General features: G+C 39.1%; 8 non-coding genes across 8 annotated transcripts; all 8 read left to right on the top strand.

The window, feature by feature from the left end:
- Positions 1-10,484: 10,484 nt before the first annotated feature.
- Positions 10,485-10,558, top strand: trnan-guu. Its single transcript has one exon. It is a non-coding gene; the product is annotated as a tRNA-Asn (tRNA).
- Positions 10,559-10,997: 439 nt separating this feature from the next.
- Positions 10,998-11,071, top strand: trnan-guu. The gene has a single exon. It is a non-coding gene; the product is annotated as a tRNA-Asn (tRNA).
- A 439-nt stretch (positions 11,072-11,510) lies between these two features.
- trnan-guu lies at positions 11,511-11,584 on the top strand. Its single transcript has one exon. It is a non-coding gene; the product is annotated as a tRNA-Asn (tRNA).
- Positions 11,585-12,012: 428 nt separating this feature from the next.
- trnan-guu lies at positions 12,013-12,086 on the top strand. The gene has a single exon. It is a non-coding gene; the product is annotated as a tRNA-Asn (tRNA).
- A 1,661-nt stretch (positions 12,087-13,747) lies between these two features.
- trnan-guu lies at positions 13,748-13,821 on the top strand. Its single transcript has one exon. It is a non-coding gene; the product is annotated as a tRNA-Asn (tRNA).
- Positions 13,822-15,874: 2,053 nt separating this feature from the next.
- Positions 15,875-15,948, top strand: trnan-guu. The gene has a single exon. It is a non-coding gene; the product is annotated as a tRNA-Asn (tRNA).
- Positions 15,949-16,376: 428 nt separating this feature from the next.
- Positions 16,377-16,450, top strand: trnan-guu. The gene has a single exon. It is a non-coding gene; the product is annotated as a tRNA-Asn (tRNA).
- Positions 16,451-16,878: 428 nt separating this feature from the next.
- trnan-guu lies at positions 16,879-16,952 on the top strand. The gene has a single exon. It is a non-coding gene; the product is annotated as a tRNA-Asn (tRNA).
- The last annotated feature ends 1,387 nt before the right edge of the window (positions 16,953-18,339 follow it).

The following is an 18,339-nucleotide window of genomic DNA, read 5'->3' as shown; positions in this document are numbered from 1 at the left end:
AATGTATTGCAAGATGCCTGTGTGGTGCAAAACTAACAATCTAAGTATTTTGAATTGAAGATGAGTAAATGCAGTTGAAATTCCTGTAAGAAAATGATCATACCGCTTGGCTCCAAGACTTTACGCTTCAAACCTTTTTTTTCTGACCCTCTGGCTGTGTATGGGGTGTCCATCACACAAGATATGATATTCTATAGTGAGAGTCTTCATAATTTTGCCAGCATAAACAGGCAGGTCGCTTAAAACAAGGCTGCAGTTGCTGCTTGAGTGATGCTGTACTTTCCTATCTGTTTTCACAACCACCTGTCGAAGGTAACAGCTGCCTACTTCAATTTGGTCCAGGAATTATCAAGTTTTTTTTTAAGCGTACTTCTTTTTGAGTTTTGGATGAAAAAAAGTTATAAATGTGACAAGGTAAATTATCTGTTTCATATCTACTTTATAAATATCTGTACCACTTTTTCTCCCTCACTACCACTATATTTAGCCCAACTACCATTGGTGTGCCGTTGTTAAACCATGGATTTAGTGGAATAACAGGAGTTACTGTGCAGATAAGCATTAAACTTACTGGAAATCTTGCAATAAAACTGATACATGCACCCAACTGAGCCCAACTGAGAAAATCTTCTGATTTGATACCTAAATTTAAGTATCTCATAAAAGATTATAGGGTTGCAATTAACTTCTCAGACACTGCAAGTCCAATAAGCAGCCCATTAGTATGTTAGTGGATGGGTCAAAGTCTATGCGGTTCGGTTGTCATGCAGAATCCATCAGTGCAGAGCTTGGTGAGTATATTTGCGTCACTGCAGACGAGCCCATTAACAAGATTATTGCGGATTACCCTTTATGCGCAGTGACACAAAGTATATGCAGAAACAGATATGCACACAGATGTATGCACGTTGAAGTTTGAAATTTCAAGGGTTGTTGTTTGCGATTTGTGCATGCAAAAACTATAACTGCAAAGAGTTATTTTTCATATGTGTTTTACTGAATTTTCAAAGGAATGTATAGTCTGAACAAAGTTCATCCACTCAGCATCTGAGCCATAATGCCATGACTCATGTATAATCCATGAGTCTTGAGGCATGTAGGTCAAGTTTACTGTAGCTAATGTCTGTTACGAGTGTATTTGTTTATTCTGTGAAGTGTAGGGCAGCTATTTTCTCTTCTTTGTTGTACCAGGCTCTCTGCTTAGTAAGTTTCATTAAGCAGAAGCTACATCATAAAGAATGCACTTCTGAAGACAAACTTTAAATATAAATTTTATGCAGTTTTGCACCATGATTTCCAGAATGCACAGTGAATTTCTTTTGGACAACGAAGAACAGCAGGCCATTCTCAAGTAACACTCTTCTCATTCATCCACTGGCTCAGTGTCAGGGTTAGTGCCTGGGTACTTACAGTGAAGAAGATTCCTACCTGACCTCTGACTTTCCAAGTGGATGACACCAGCTTGGTTCTTGATGTCTGACGACATCAGAGGATTGAATGGAGATTTTCAGGCAGACCCTTTGTCAGTCAGCCAAAACAAGCATGGAGATGCAATCTAAGATATGCATATCTTTTCGCTTGCAGAAAGGGTGACTTGGACTTGATCATTTGCTGAGTCAGCCTTTTGCTCTTGGCTTCCGGATTCTAAATTTCCTTTTTGCCTATGGTTAAAGGGCAAGTGTCCTCCCACCATCCTTTTTCTGTCGGATGCTATATAATCCTTCAATTACTACATGTAAATGTTCATTAAAATTATAATGAACTCGTTAGGCAAACATTCTTCAACTGTCTTTTCTCTGACCCTAAATTATCTTTCCTCCTTAAAAAACTTCTACTTATGTCTAAATTTCTATTAGTCTGCTGTGCATGCTGTCTATGCCCACATGGATCATGGTATACTTCAGGAATTAAATCATTTCATTTTATAGCTGAACAAAGCTGCATTTGTCTGACTTTTAGTATTCATTTTCTGCCAGATTCCTACTGATGCATGCATGAATATTCTAAAGATCAATATTGTGAAATTTTTATCAGATAAAAATGTTACTACATGTTCTGGTAAGAGTTTTTCATCTAAATGTAACAAGATACTACGCAAATACTTGTGGAAAATACTATTTTACAACACTCTATATGTAGCCTAAAAAGGTTTATGCGTATTTTGGTCATCTTATATGTTTTCTGAAAAGAATGATGTCGCAAGAGGATGGTTGAGGTCAATTGGTTAAAGGTAAGCCATGGAGTTACCAAATTAGGCTATCATTACCCTAAGTTAACTAGTAAAAAAACTTTTTTGTGTGTGGGTGTAAAGGAGAAATGACCGAGGGCCTTACGATTAAAGATTAAAACATAAAACTATTTCTTCTCGCACTGGATAGTTTGTTGTGTAATACGCCCAGATAGATTAGATCTCTAAACTTTTTCAGTAGCTTCTTGAGCAACAGTGGTGTTTGAAATAAGACAAACTGAGTCATCAAATGCTGATGACATGTTATGGCCTTTGAAAATGGAGGTGCAGGTTCAGAAATGATCGATATAGTACTTTCAACCAGTCTGGTATTTCCTCATACAGTATATTTGAGACAGTTTACAAGCTCTCAGGTCATTCCAGATATGAAAAATATGTGTCCTTTTCGGATATGCAGGACTAAAGTGCAGATAGACATTTGGAAGCGGCATGGCAAGTATTGAAAATGTCATGATACAGTATAAAAGGGGGCCAGGAAAAAGAAGCAAAACTGGTGGCCGGATAAATGCTGACAGCAAGCTAAAGGCCTAAGTATTGGGAAAAAACAGGTTTATTCAATGTTTAAATTAGGAGACACAGCTGAAAGGAATCTTTTAATTAGCAGAATGCTGTGGCTGAGGGGGAAAAGGATTTAAGAGGGAAAACGCAAGGATGAAAACCTATGAAACAGTTCAATATGGCTTGAAAAAGTAAAGACAAAAGCATCTTAAACACGGCAACTACAAATTCCAAATGACGAAAATGATGGAATACCATAAGGTCAGGTCTCCCTCGAAAAAGAGATTTTATCTCAAGGAACTACCTGGTAAAATAAAGGTTAAATAAAATATAAATAAGTTTAATTCCTAAATCAAAAGCAAACGTGCATATCTTTCCAATAAAAGGCTGCCTAATGTTTGAAATATTTAGTGAAAAAGGCCCGATATAGGTTGCACCTTCTCCATATTCAGTGAAATACACTTCTTTGATTTTGTATCTCCTAATGCAAAATAGCTTGCAAATTAGGCTAAAGACTACCTTATGAGAATAATTGCATATATTGTTAGAGACCATACCAAGAAAAAAGAATGTGAATTTTTCCGGAGGGCATTTTTCATAACAAGCACTTCCACTTTTTCAGTTAAAAACATAACTGGGAATTTTTTTTACCAGCTTAATATACAAATTTTGTACAATATTCTTATTCTGGTAAGGGGATCTTATTTGCTGAGACATTTATGTCTGAAAAAAAAAAGAAAACCCCCCCCAGAAAAAACAGTTCAGTGTTTCACACGCAGAGTGATGCAACACGTTGCAGCAAGTTCTCATTTGACACATTTAAGATGCTAGCTGACACTATACATACATACTGTCACAGTACCATATATCAGTCAGATACAAAGTTGCTGTAGGCCTTTTAATACTTTCACTCTGAACCAGTCAAAATGAGATTGGTAGAAACAGAATTTGACAGCTAATCTGCTAATCGGCTGTTATGTAAAATGCACAGCTTAAGCAGTTATGTTCATTTGGTAGAGATTAGATCTTATAAACAGGAGAAACACAGGAGAAAGGCAGTTGTATTTGAATTAGAAAGGTTCATGCCATTTCCTGTTGGGTGCTAATGCCTTGTTGCTACCCAACACTGTGAGTGTTGTCTGTTTGGTTAGCTAGATTACTCTGTGAGTTTGCTTTGGCTCGGCAATTGGGCAGATGGTTTTCAGGTTAGCCCGACTGGAGGCCTGTGTTTTCTAAGTGCTGTGAGCGGTTAGGCTTATACTTAGGCAACAACGGCAACACAGATTAAGTTCTTCAGTTATCTCAAAAACAACAACAATGCCAAATTTTACTGCACACACTGTTAAGTGTCTCTACCAGGTTTGTGAAAGAATGTTAAGTTTTTAGAGTTTTGGCATATTTGTTTCATAGAATTTATGTCAGAATATTTTCTAAACCATTCATGATTACAATTTGATTTAAACCATTCCATTTTAGCTTTACTTTGTTTGTGCTTATTATCCTGCTAATGTGGAACATTTTCCACAGTATAAATACATTTTCTTTTAGGATTACAGTCAATTCCTCTTTCCATCATCTGGATTAATCTTCCTAAACAAAATAATTCCTGTCACCACTATGCTTTATGGTCAAGATGTTATGTCCCGGCTGACATGTAGTGTTAGGTTTTGGCAAGATCTATCATTTAAACATGTAAAAAAAAAAAGTTTAGTTTTGATATTATCTAGGTAGAGCATTCTCTGATGTGTTTCCTTTGTAGCTTGTGTGAAACTTAAAGTAGGACTGGTAATGACGTTCCTGTCATGACTTTCTCAAACAGCTTTCTTCTTGGCAAACTTATATAAATATGTGATTTTTCTTTAAGGCAACCGCTTATATTGTCCTTTCATATTCAACCTAAGCTGTTTATCTGCACCTTCTGATAATGCTGATGAATAATGCTCCCCTTGTTCATGCTGCAAGCTGAAGTCTACAGCCATTTCTTGTTATAATTTACTATCATACTTTTGATTTTTTTTTTCTTTTTAAACAAAGCAGAATTTTTGAACAACTACAATTGTGCACATATTTTTTGTTGATCCACAACATAAATGCCCAATGAAATACCCCAGTTGGGAACTACAGGTTGGGCAACTTGTTGGAGTTCCTGGTTGTCCACTACAACAACCATGCAGAATTTGGCTTGCTTGTCATATTTGCAAATGCAACAAGCACACATGCCTTCTTAAGACAAATTTACTGGTAGCAACAGACCTCAGCAGTATTTCCAATTAGTTTTAACCCCAGCCTCAGTAAGAAACCTTTTTTGACCTTGGTCAACCTCAAGGAGCGGGCTCAGTAAGGTAAGCCCCCCCAACTAAACTCCTTCTACAGCTGCTAATGAGATTCACTGAGATGCGCATCACTGTAAGCCTTACTTTAGAGCTCCTAGAAAGTGTACAATACACTGAAGTTGTAACAGACAAGTGCAATATAGATATTAAGAGTTAGTTTCTAAAAGTAGCATGTGTCATTAAAATCATCAGTTTCTTATCAAACTTTCGGAATGAGAATGCAAAAAAAATGTCTCTCATTTGATTATTGCTCAAATTGAGATACAAACTGGACCGCATGTTTTGCTCAAGATAAGAAAAAAGTATTAATTATGCATATGCAACATGTAAACAGATAATCCTCTCTGTCACAGGCCATCTGGAGACATGTTCAAAATACATAAGTGATGGAATGGACCCCCTTCAGCTTTCCAAGTATTCCCCCTATTGTTCATACTGCTTTACTCTCTACTTTTTTTGTCTTGTCATAAGTGGGGGCAGTAAGTTAAAATGACAATTAACAAGACGCTCTTAAGTCTATCAGTGGCTTAGCTTCCTGTTTGATTCTGTGGTTTGTTACCACTGTGATGATTGTATCTTTCACATGTAAATTAACACATATGTGCATACAAAAACAAAATGACAATGCAGAACAAGGAACATCTGCCCCTAAGAGGTTTAAAGGATTTTAAATTATTTATTAGCTTTCCTATCTGCTTTGAGAGTACCATGTAGTGATCATTAGTTATAAAAACATAAGCAACCCTAAAACCCGTGAGAGGCATTACCAGGAGAGTTTCCTCAACCTCTGTTTCAGTCACCATATTAACATTCTACTTAGAGCTAACCTGGTCAGTAGCAGGTTTTCTTCAGTAAACTCGAAGTGTCATCTGTCTCCGCCCTGCTTACAGCCAATCATACTGTTTTATTTCCTGATTTAGTCAGATTTTTGTTGTAATTGTGTTCATGAAAAATATATATATTCGTATACTAGGTCCGTTACACACATTAAGTTTTAAAAACATGTTTGTTTAATTTGAACGAGATGCTGATCCTTTTATTTTTATTTAGTTATATTTACAGTAGACACAAAGAATTATTGAAATTCTTTTCAGATTAAATTTAAATAGATTCATTAATTCTGCAGTGGAAAATTAATCACTAGATTTAGGATTCAGTCGATGATAACAACATTCTATGCGACTGATAGCTGCTTATAAAGGCCATTTGTCCGCAAACATCCACTTTACTGTATAAAGGAAGACTGAATCAACATGAGGAGAGATCCATGATTCACAGGTTCTATATTTTAGAATAGCGTTTTTATTTTACATCCTCACCTGCCCCACCACTCTGGATGTCTAGAAATCCATTTCAGATCTCCATATTTCAAATATTACAGTTCAGCATTTCTATTATTTTAACTATGAAAATTTTTTTTTTCAGATATCGTAAGTACATGTTCAGTCAAGCTGATAAATGTCAGAACACCTAATTAAATTGTGTAAACATTTCTAGACATATAAAACCTAATTCTTACTAGTATTTTTTTTTTTTATCTAAAATTCAATTTCTGTTACAAAAATTTAATTTAGAAAATGTATTATTACAGTTAGGTCTAGGGCTGTGAATTTGATCAGGAAGAATCTTATTTTAGTGATCTACAAATGGAACAACAGAATGGAGTGCTTTTAATAAATGTAAAAATGGCCTCCACTTAAACCTACGCATTAGCTCGAGCGACAATCTTCTCCCTGCCACATACCTCTCCTTTGTAGCTGTAGCGCTGTCTTTAAAACACATCCTCCTTTTTTTATGATTTATTTTTTTTTTTTTTTTTGCATTTCTGCATTAAAATCTCTAGTTTCATTGGTTGAAATAGGCACCATCTGTTGCCTGTTGTCATGGTGGCTCATCAAATCGGTGCTCCGCCGATAATGTCTTTTCATACTTGTTACGCACCCGCTTAACTCTGAGTGGACCAAGGTAAAATTGATTGAACTAACTGATAGCAGCCGTTGTGAAGTCGAACACTCAGAGTTCCCGACTTTTGGCTAGATTAGTTTAGAGTTGTGGATTTGAATTTGTGAAACCTGCTTCATGAAATAAACCCCAGATATGTCAGTCTACCCGACAACAAATGAGAATAGCATTAGTTTACAATCAGTCAAAAGGCTCTTGGTAATGCTTGTTGAGCTGTAGACGTCCATAGTTCAGGAAGGGGAGTCTGTTGGTAATCCAACCTTAAGTTGTCACTCCACAAATTTGACATTTTTGAGAATTTCTGTTTCTATATTTAAAACAACCCATCCAGGGTACTCAGCAAGTTAAATGTAGGATAATCTGGTCAGATGGAACCAAAATTGACCTTTGTGGCCTTCGCTTCAGAGGGACAGCACATTACTTTGAATACATCAACCATACCTCCTGGAAAACAGGGTGGTGGCAGCATCATGGTGTGGAATTGCTTTCTTCAGCACAGCTCATCCGAGAAACATGTTGGAGTTGATTTGGAAATGCTAAAGCCACCTACAGGACAATTCTAGAAGAAAAGTTATTGGAAAAGGCTTTGAATTAGGGTTTTAGTTAACACTCCAGTTGGACATCAACCCTAATGGACATTCAGAGCTTTATAAGAATGATCTTTTTAAAGTCAGAGGCAGTTTCTATGGTCAGTTTCTTGTATATTCGCTCCAAACTAGAGATTGGGACAAAACAAATGTCAGAGAGTTTAATGAGGACTGGGTATTTCAAATATATAAAGCTGATATCTAACAGGTACTAATCAATATTTACAGAGATCAAACGGCCATATGTTTTTTGTATTTCATTTTTTGTTCTACCCAGAACTCTTTGCTGAATTGAATTGTTATTTACATAGACTCACTTTGTCATAGACATTTTGCCATTGCCTAGTCATACATTGTTCCCCTTTTGTTTTCATATCAGAACTGCTAAACAATGTGGTGCTGTGCAGGAAAGGGCATGATCTGTGGCTGTTAGGTTTTGGCTTTCATTTTGTGGTCCTGTGTTTAAGCAATGTCCTTATTTTCCTTTTATGTCCTTAAGTTCTTGCTACATTCTCAACTGCATCCTCTCATTTAGCTCATAGCCTGCAACATTTTTCTTTGTTATTCAAGCTATCTGATTTGCTATTTTGTATCAGTTTTTTTTATTTGGTTTTGTCCCGTTTTCCCTCTGTCTCCATATCCTTCATGTTTTTTTTTAATCTCCTTATCCTGTAGTACCTTTAAACTGATAGTGTGTGGTGAAACAGCCGAGTTGTTTATAGTTTATTTAACTAATTAATTACACATGTGGTTCCCTAGCATTTGTCTACACTTTGGCTCAAAACCTAAACTTATGACAGGTGGAAGCAAAAGCAAATAAAATATTTGATGAAAAGTGAAAATAAAACCCCTATTAAAGTGTTTTTAAAGTTCAGTTTTTCTATCTATTACACAGTGTAGGGTTTCACTCCTTCAATTTCTTTTCTTATTCTTTTTTACCCAAATTAATCCAGTAGTGTGTAGCATAAAAACTCACTGATAAAACACCAAAGCACCTGTAATGAAATGTAGACACAATTCCACTATATGCAGGAATTTGAACAGTTGGTTCCTCTTAATGAGAGAATTGACAGCCTGAATACAAATGTTGTATCTGATGTAAGTTTTACTACTTTTAATAAAGGCTCTGGAATTAAAATGATAAACACAACGAACTCAGGGGGAAAAAAAAGTGTGTTTTAATTTCACTTTAGTATATTTTTCTTATCAGCAAAAAGAGTACTTCCATTGTCAATTAGCTTTCACTCTCATCACTGTTCTTCCCTTTTCCAAGGAATTCCCTTGTGTGGTTCACCACACTCTCAGTTTGAAGGTACTACATCGCCCCCTGCTGGATCATTTAAACCAGAAGGATTATCGAAACCAGACTATCAGCAGCTACAGGTGGCGCCCTTGTCTGACTGCTCTAAATTCTTTTAAAATTCTTTAAAACTTTCCCATCATTTAGTATGCACAGTAAAATCAACATGCATATTTTTGCAGCTGTGTTGGGGAATTATTGCTTTTCAGATGCCAAACTAGGTCATTTCATTTCTCAATTCATTTTGTTAAGATTCTGTAAGAATTTTAGTGCAGAAAGTGCAGTAATTGCATACAAACAGCCATGCTGTAATGTTCTGCATTTATTAGTAATGCAACAGCTCTCTCTTTTACTTGTCATATAATAATGGATGATAAAGTGTGTGAAAAGCGCTTGTTCTGTTGAAGGTTATGCTGATATTAGGATATATCAGCTATGGGAAAGTTTTTTTGTGTTTCATGTGTATGAGGTAAGGTTTCTTTTCTGCAGCCTGTTTGCTCTTGAGACCCGTGTCAGCAAAATTATGCTGTAAGAGCTTGTCTGTGAGGCAGATGACTCAGATGATTGGTTGCAATTAACACAGAAGTGAATGCGATCAACTTTAATCTGTCTCGGCAAAAAGATTTATGGTAACAGGCAGAGCAAAAGCAGAGGCAAATGTCTTAAAGAAATAATTCACAGCACAGAGCTTAAAACATCTGTGCATTCATGTGTCTATTTATGCCTCTTGTCCAAGTTTTCTATTATCTGCTCTGTAAACAAAACAAAAGGCAGCATTTCCCTTTGTTGTCCTTTTGACAGAGCTATTGCATGCTATGTAAAAAGGTAGGAAAATGTATTTCTGACCTTGCAAGAACCAATGAACAAGGCAGTCAGATTTGTATCAGATTTGTATCTCTTATTATTTGTATTTGTATCTCGCTTATTATTATTTTTATTTAGGAATCTCAGCCTGGAACTGCATAGAAACACAGAAAAGGTTTGAGATGAGATCTTGAGGAAAATTCACCCATGTTGGTTGAGAGGATCCCACCATGAGCTGAAAATGCTGGTGGTGTAGGAGTCGTTACTGGGACCATCATTGTTTATTTTGCAGAGGATTTGGATCCACTGCCAAATCACTGGCTTAACCAGGTGTTGGTGTCCAAATCTTTCACCGGCCTTTGATGTAAACAATTTCAGGTGCTGTCTTGAAAGACTCTTCTAAGCACTAAATGTGCTGAGCTTTGTAGAAAAACCTGCCTTTTCCATGTGGTGGCTTGTATTCAATGTCTACTCAACTTGAAAATATTTGACCTACTTGACATAAGCATATATCGGATACTGTAACAACATTTACACTGAAACCTTAATTTTTAAGGAAAAGTGTCACTTTTCCCAATAAAAGTGTCACTATCCTGGAAAAAGCTGACGGCTGGAAAAATAAACTTCAGAACTTTCTAACTTTGACTCAATAATTAGCCTAGGGAAGTTTTTTTAGTCGCCGCCTTGTAATGAAGCATTGTCCTCGTCTTTGTGCCGCAATCGGTCGGCGAATTCTTGCAATGGCTGTCCTCGTCTCTGTGGCGCAATTGGTCAGCGCATTCGGCTGTTAACTGAAAGGTTGGTGGTTCAAGCCCACCCAGGGACGTTTGCCTTAAAGCATTATCCAGGCATTGATTTCTATTTCACCTGCCTTTGATGTAAACAATTTCAGGTGCTGTCTTGAAAGACTCTTCTAAGCACTAAATGTGCTGAGCTTTGTAGAAAAACCTGGCTTTGCCATGTGGTGGCTTTGATTCAATGTCTACTCAACTTAAAAATATTTGACAAACTTGACAGAAGCATATATTGGATACTGTAACAACATTTACACTGAAACCTTAATTTTTAAGGAAAAGTGTCACTTTTCCCAAGAAAAGTGTCACTATCCTGGAAAAAGCTGGTGGCTGGAAAAATAAACTTCAGAACTTTCTAACTTTGACTCAATAATTAGCCTAGGGAAGTTTATTAGTCGCCGCCTTGTAATGAAGCATTGTCCTCGTCTTTGTGCCGCAATCGGTCGGCGAATTCTTGCAATGGCTGTCCTCGTCTCTGTGGCGCAATCGGTCAGCGCATTCGGCTGTTAACTGAAAGGTTGGTGGTTCAAGCCCACCCAGGGACGTTTGCCTTTAAGCATTAACCAGGCATTGATTTCTATTTCAGCTGCCTTTGATGTAAACAATTTCAAGCGCTGTCTTGAAAGACTCTTCTAAGCACTAAATGTGCTGAGCTTTGTAGAAAAACCTGGCTTTACCATGTGGTGGCTTTGATTCAATGTCTACTCAACTTGAAAATATTTGACAAACTTGACAGAAGCATATATCGGATACTGTAACAACATTTACACTGAAACCTTTATTTTTAAGGAAAAGTGTCACTTTTCCCAATAAAAGTGTCACTATCCTGGAAAAAGCTGACGGCTGGAAAAATAAACTTCAGAACTTTCTAACTTTGACTCAATAATTAGCCTAGGGAAGTTTATTAGTCGCCGCCTTGTAATGAAGCATTGTCCTCGTCTTTGTGCCGCTATCGGTCGGCAAATTCTTGCAATGGCTGTCCTCGTCTCTGTGGCGCAATCGGTCAGCGCATTCGGCTGTTAACTGAAAGGTTGGTGGTTCAAGCCCACCCAGGGACGTTTGCTTTTAAGCATTAACCAGGCATTGATTTCTATTTGATGTAAACAATTTCAGGTGCTGTCTTGAAAGACTCTTCTAAGCACTAAATGTGCTGAGCTTTGTAGAAAAACCTGCCTTTGCCATGTGGTGGCTTGTATTCAATGTCTACTCAACTTGAAAATGTTTGACCTACTTGACATAAGCATATATCAGATACTGTAACAACATTTACACTGAAACCTTAATTTTTAAGGAAAAGTGTCACTTTTCCCAAGAAAAGTGTCACTATCCTGGAAAAAGCTGGTGGCTGGAAAAATAAACTTCAGAACTTTCTAACTTTGACTCAATAATTAGCCTAGGGAAGTTTATTAGTCGCCGCCTTGTAATGAAGCATTGTCCTCGTCTTTGTGCCGCAATCGGTCGGCGAATTCTTGCAATGGCTGTCCTCGTCTCTGTGGCGCAATTGGTCAGCGCATTCGGCTGTTAACTGAAAGGTTGGTGGTTCAAGCCCACCCAGGGACGTTTGCCTTTAAGCATTAACCAGGCATTGATTTCTATTTCACCTGCCTTTGATGTAAACAATTTCAGGTGCTGTCTTGAAAGACTCTTCTAAGCACTAAATGTGCTGAGCTTTGTAGAAAAACCTGGCTTTACCATGTGGTGGCTTTGATTCAATGTCTACTCAACTTGAAAATACACTCACCGGCCACTTTATTAGGTACCCCATGCTAGTAACGGGTTGGACCCCCTTTTGCCTTCAGAACTGCCTCAATTCTTCGTGGCATAGATTCAACAAGGTGCTGGAAGCATTCCTCAGGGAGTTTGGTCCATATTGACATGATGGCATCACACAGTTGCCGCAGATTTGTCGGCTGCACATCCATGATGCGAATCTCCCATTCCACCACATCCCAAAGATGCTCTATTGGATTGAGATCTGGTGACTGTGGAGGCCATTTGAGTACAGTGAACTCATTGTCATGTTTAGAAACCAGTCTGAGATGATTCCAGCTTTATGACATGGCGCATTATCCTGCTGAAAGTAGCCATCAGAAGTTGGGTACATTGTGGTCATAAAGGGATGGACATGGTCAGCAACAATACTCAGGTAGGCTGTGGCGTTGCAACGATGCTCAATTGGTACCAAGGGGCCCAAAGAGTGCCAAGAAGATATTCCCCACACCATGACACCACCACCACCAGCCTGAACCGTTGATACAAGGCAGGATGGATCCATGTTTTCATGTTGTAGACGCTAAATTCTGACTCTACCATCCGAATGTGGCAGCAGAAATCGAGACTCATCAGACCAGGCAACGTTTTTCCAATCTTCTATTGTCCAATTTCAATAAGCTTGTGCAAATTGTAGCCTCAGTTTCCTGTTCTTAGCTGAAAGGAGTGGCACCCGGTGTGGTCTTCTGCTGCTGTAGCCCATCTGCCTCAAAGTTCGATATACTGTGCGTTCAGAGATGCTCTTCTTCCCACCTTGGTTGTAACGGGTGGTTATTTGAGTCACAGTTGCCCTTCTATCAGCTCGAACCAGTCTGGCCATTCTCCTCTGATCTCTGGCATCAACAAGGCATTTCCGCCCACAGAACTGCCGCTCACTGTATGTTTTTTCTTTTTCGGACCATTCTCTGTAAACCCTAGAGATGGTTGTGCGTGAAAATCCCAGTAGATCAGCAGTTTCTGAAATACTCAGACCAGCCCTTCTGGCACCAACAATCATGCCACGTACAAAGTCACTCAAATCACTTTTCTTCCCCATACGGATGCTCGGTTTAAACTGCAGGAGATTGTCTTGACCATGTCTACATGCCTAAATGCACCGAGTTGCCGCCATGTGATTGGCTGCTTAGAAATTAAGTGTTAACGAGCAGTTGGACAGGTGTACCTAATAAAGTGGCCGGTCAGTGTATTTGACAAACTTGACAGAAGCATATATCGGATACTGTAACAACATTTACACTGAAACCTTACTTTTTAAGGAAAAGTGTCACTTTTCCCAAGAAAAGTGTCACTATCCTGGAAAAAGCTGGTGGCTGGAAAAATAAACTTCAGAACTTTCTAACTTTGACTCAATAATTTGCCTAGGGAAGTTTATTAGTCGCTGCCTTGTAATGAAGCATTGTCCTCGTCTTTGTGCCGCTATCGGTCGGCAAATTCTTACAATGGCTGTCCTCGTCTCTGTGGCACAATCGGTCAGCGCATTCGGCTGTTAACTGAAAGGTTGGTGGTTCAAGCCCACCCAGGGACGTTTGCCTTAAATGATTATCCAGGCATTGATTTCTATTTGGCCTGCCTTTGATGTAAACAATTTCAAGCGCTGTCTTGAAAGACTCTTCTAAGCACTAAATGTGCTGAGCTTTGTAGAAAAACCTGGCTTTACCATGTGGTGGCTTTGATTCAATGTCTACTCAACTTGAAAATATTTGACAAACTTGACAGAAGCATACAGGTGCTGGTCATAAAATTAGAATATCATGAAAAAGTAGATTGATTTCAGTAATTCCATTTAAAAAGTGAAACTTGTATATTATATTCATACATTACATACAAACTCATATATTTCAGATGTTTATTTTGTTTAATTTTGATGATTACAAATGACAACAAATGAAAATCTCAAATTCATCATATCAGAAAATTAGAATATTACTGAAGACCAATAAAAACAAAGGATTTATAGAAATGTTGGCCAACTGAAAAGTATGAACATGAAAAGTATGAGCATGTACAGCACTCAGTATTTAGTTGGGCCTCCTTTGGCCTGTATTACTGCAGCAATGCGGCGTGGCATGGAGTCGATCAGTCTGTGGCACTGCTCAGGTGTTATGATAGCCCAGGTTGCTCTAATAGTGGCTTTTAGCTCTTCTGAATTGTTGGGTCTGGTGTATTGCATCTTCTTCTTCACAATACCCCATAGATTTTCTATGGGGTTAAGGTCAGGAGAGTTTGCTGGCCAATTAAGAACAGGGATACCATGGTCCTTCAACCAGGTACTGGTAGCTTTGGCACTGTGTGCAGGTGCCAAGTCCTGTTGGAAAATGAAATCTGCATCTCCAAAAAGTTGGTCAGCTGCAGGAAGCATGAAGTGCTCTAAAACTTCCTGGTATGTGGCTGCGTTGACCCTGGACCTCAGAAAACACAATGGACCAACACCAGCAGATGACATGGCACCCCAAACCATCACTGACTGTGGAAACTTTACACTGGACTTCAAGCAACGTGGATGAAGTGCCTCTCTTCTTTTCCTCCAGACTCTGGGACCTTGATTTCCAAAGGAAATGTAAAATTTACTTTCATCAGAGAACATGACTTTGGACCACTCACCATCAGTCCAGTCCTGTTTCTCTTTAGCCCAGGCAAGACGCTTCTGACGCTGTCTGTGGTTCAAGAGTGGCTTGACACAAGGAATGCGACAGCAGAAACCCATGTCTTTCATACGTCTGTGTGTGGTGGTTCTTGAAGCACTCACTCCAGCTGCAGTCCACTCTTTGTGAATCTCCCCCACATTTTTGAATGGGTTTTGTTTCACAATCCTCTCCAGGGTGCGGTTATCTCTCTTGCTTGTACACTTTTTTCGACCACATCTTTTCCTTCCCTTCGCCTCTCTATTAATGTGCTTGGACACTGAGCTCTGTGAACAGCCAGCCTCTTTAGCGATGACCTTTTGTGTCTTGCCCTCCTTGTGCAAGGTGTCGATGGTCGTCTTTTGGACAACTGTCAAGTCAGCAGTCTTCCCCATGATTGTGTAGCCTATAGAACGAGACTGAAAGACCATTTAAAGGCTTTTGCAGGTGGTTTGAGTTAATTAGCTGATTAGAGTGTGGCACCAGGGGCCATCAATTTTGAACCTTTTCACAATATTCTAATTTTCTGATATGATGAATTTGAGATTTTCATTTGTTGTCATTTGTAATCATCAAAATTAAACAAAATAAACATCTGAAATATATGAGTTTGTATGTAATGTATGAATATAATATACAAGTTTCACTTTTTAAATGGAATTACTGAAATCAATCTACTTTTTCATGATATTCTAATTTTATGACCAGCACCTGTATATCGGATACTGTAACAACATTTACACTGAAACCTTAATTTTTAAGGAAAAGTGTCACTTTTCCCAATAAAAGTGTCACTATCCTGGAAAAAGCTGGTGGCTGGAAAAATAAAGTTCAGAACTTTCTAACTTTGACTCAATAATTAGCCTAGGGAAGTTTATTAGTCGCCGCCTTGTAATGAAGCATTGTCCTCGTCTTTGTGCCGCTATCGGTCGGCAAATTCTTGCAATGGCTGTCCTCGTCTCTGTGGCGCAATCGGTCAGCGCATTCGGCTGTTAACTGAAAGGTTGGTGGTTCAAGCCCACCCAGGGACGTTTGCCTTTAAGCATTAACCAGGCATTGATTTCTATTTGATGTAAACAATTTCAGGTGCTGTCTTGAAAGACTCTTCTAAGCACTAAATGTGCTGAGATTTGTAGAAAAACCTGGCTTTTCCATGTGGTGGCTTTGATTAAATGTCTACTCAACTTGAAAATATTTGACAAACTTGACAGAAGCATATATCAGATACTGTAACAACATTTACACTGAAACCTTAATTTTTAAGGAAAAGTGTCACTTTTCCCAATAAAAGTGTCACTATCCTGGAAAAAGCTGGTGGCTGGAAAAATAAACTTCAGAACTTTCTAACTTTGACTCAATAATTAGCCTAGGGAAGTTTATTAGTCGCCGCCTTGTAATGAAGCATTGTCCTCGTCTTTGTGCCGCAATCGGTCGGCAAATTCTTGCAATGGCTGTCCTCGTCTCTGTGGCGCAATCGGTCAGCGCATTCGGCTGTTAACTGAAAGGTTGGTGGTTCAAGCCCACCCAGGGACGTTTGCCTTTAAGCATTAACCAGGCATTGATTTCTATTTGATGTAAACAATTTCAGGTGCTGTCTTGAAAGACTCTTCTAAGCACTAAATGTGCTGAGCTTTGTAGAAAAACCTGGCTTTTCCATGTGGTGGCTTGTATTAAATGTCTACTCAACTTGAAAATATTTGACAAACTTGACAGAAGCATATATCAGATACTGTAACAACATTTACACTGAAACCTTAATTTTTAAGGAAAAGTGTCACTTTTCCCAATAAAAGTGTCACTATCCTGGAAAAAGCTGACGGCTGGAAAAATAAACTTCAGAACTTTCTAACTTTGACTCAATAATTAGCCTAGGGAAGTTTATTAGTCGCCGCCTTGTAATGAAGCATTGTCCTCGTCTTTGTGCCGCAATCGGTCGGCGAATTCTTGCAATGGCTGTCCTCGTCTCTGTGGCGCAATCGGTCAGCGCATTCGGCTGTTAACTGAAAGGTTGGTGGTTCAAGCCCACCCAGGGACGTTTGCCTTTAAGCATTAACCAGGCATTGATTTCTATTTCACCTTCCTTTGATGTAAACAATTTCAGGTGCTGTCTTGAAAGACTCTTCTAAGGACTAAATGTGCTGAGATTTGTAGAAAAACCTGGCTTTTCCATGTGGTGGCTTGTATTAAATGTCTACTCAACTTGAAAATACACTCACCGGCCACTTTATTAGGTACCCCATGCTAGTAACGGGTTGGACCCCCTTTTGCCTTCAGAACTGCCTCAATTCTTCGTGGCATAGATTCAACAAGGTGCTGGAAGCATTCCTCAGGGAGTTTGGTCCATATTGACATGATGGCATCACACAGTTGCCGCAGATTTGTCGGCTGCACATCCATGATGCGAATCTCCCGTTCCACCACATCCCAAAGATGCTCTATTGGATTGAGATCTGGTGACTGTGGAGGCCATTTGAGTACAGTGAACTCATTGTCATGTTTAGAAACCAGTCTGAGATGATTCCAGCTTTATGACATGGCGCATTATCCTGCTGAAAGTAGCCATCAGAAGTTGGGTACATTGTGGTCATAAAGGGATGGACATGGTCAGCAACAATACTCAGGTAGGCTGTGGCGTTGCAACGATGCTCAATTGGTACCAAGGGGCCCAAAGAGTGCCAAGAAGATATTCCCCACACCATGACACCACCACCACCAGCCTGAACCGTTGATACAAGGCAGGATGGATCCATGCTTTCATGTTGTAGATGCCAAATTCTGACCCTACCATCCGAATGTGGCAGCAGAAATCGAGACTCATCAGACCAGGCAACGTTTTTCCAATCTTCTATTGTCCAATTTCAATAAGCTTGTGCAAATTGTAGCCTCAGTTTCCTGTTCTTAGCTGAAAAGAGTGGCACCCGGTGTGGTCTTCTGCTGCTGTAGCCCATCTGCCTCAAAGTTCGATGTACTGTGCGTTCAGAGATGCTCTTCTGCCCACCTTGGTTGTAACGGGTGGTTATTTGAGTCACAGTTGCCCTTCTATCAGCTCGAACCAGTCTGGCCATTCTCCTCTGATCTCTGGCATCAACAAGGCATTTCCGCCCACAGAACTGCCGCTCACTGGATGTTTTTTCTTTTTCGGACCATTCTCTGTAAACCCTAGAGATGGTTGTGCGTGAAAATCCCAGTAGATCAGCAGTTTCTGAAATACTTAGACCAGCCCTTCTGGCACCAACAATCATGCCACGTACAAAGTCACTCAAATCACCTTTCTTCCCCATACGGATGCTCGGTTTAAACTGCAGGAGATTGTCTTGACCATGTCTACATGCCTAAATGCACTGAGTTGCCACCATGTGATTGCCTGCTTAGAAATTAAGTGTTAACGAGCAGTTGGACAGGTGTACCTAATAAAGTGGCCG

This window comes from Cyprinodon tularosa, unplaced genomic scaffold, assembly GCF_016077235.1.
Source record: "Cyprinodon tularosa strain WSP-4 unplaced genomic scaffold, ASM1607723v1 ctg323, whole genome shotgun sequence".
NCBI lineage: Eukaryota > Metazoa > Chordata > Actinopteri > Cyprinodontiformes > Cyprinodontidae > Cyprinodon > Cyprinodon tularosa.
Note: the sequence above shows the minus strand (reverse complement) of the source record. Positions and strands in the feature narration are given on the sequence as shown.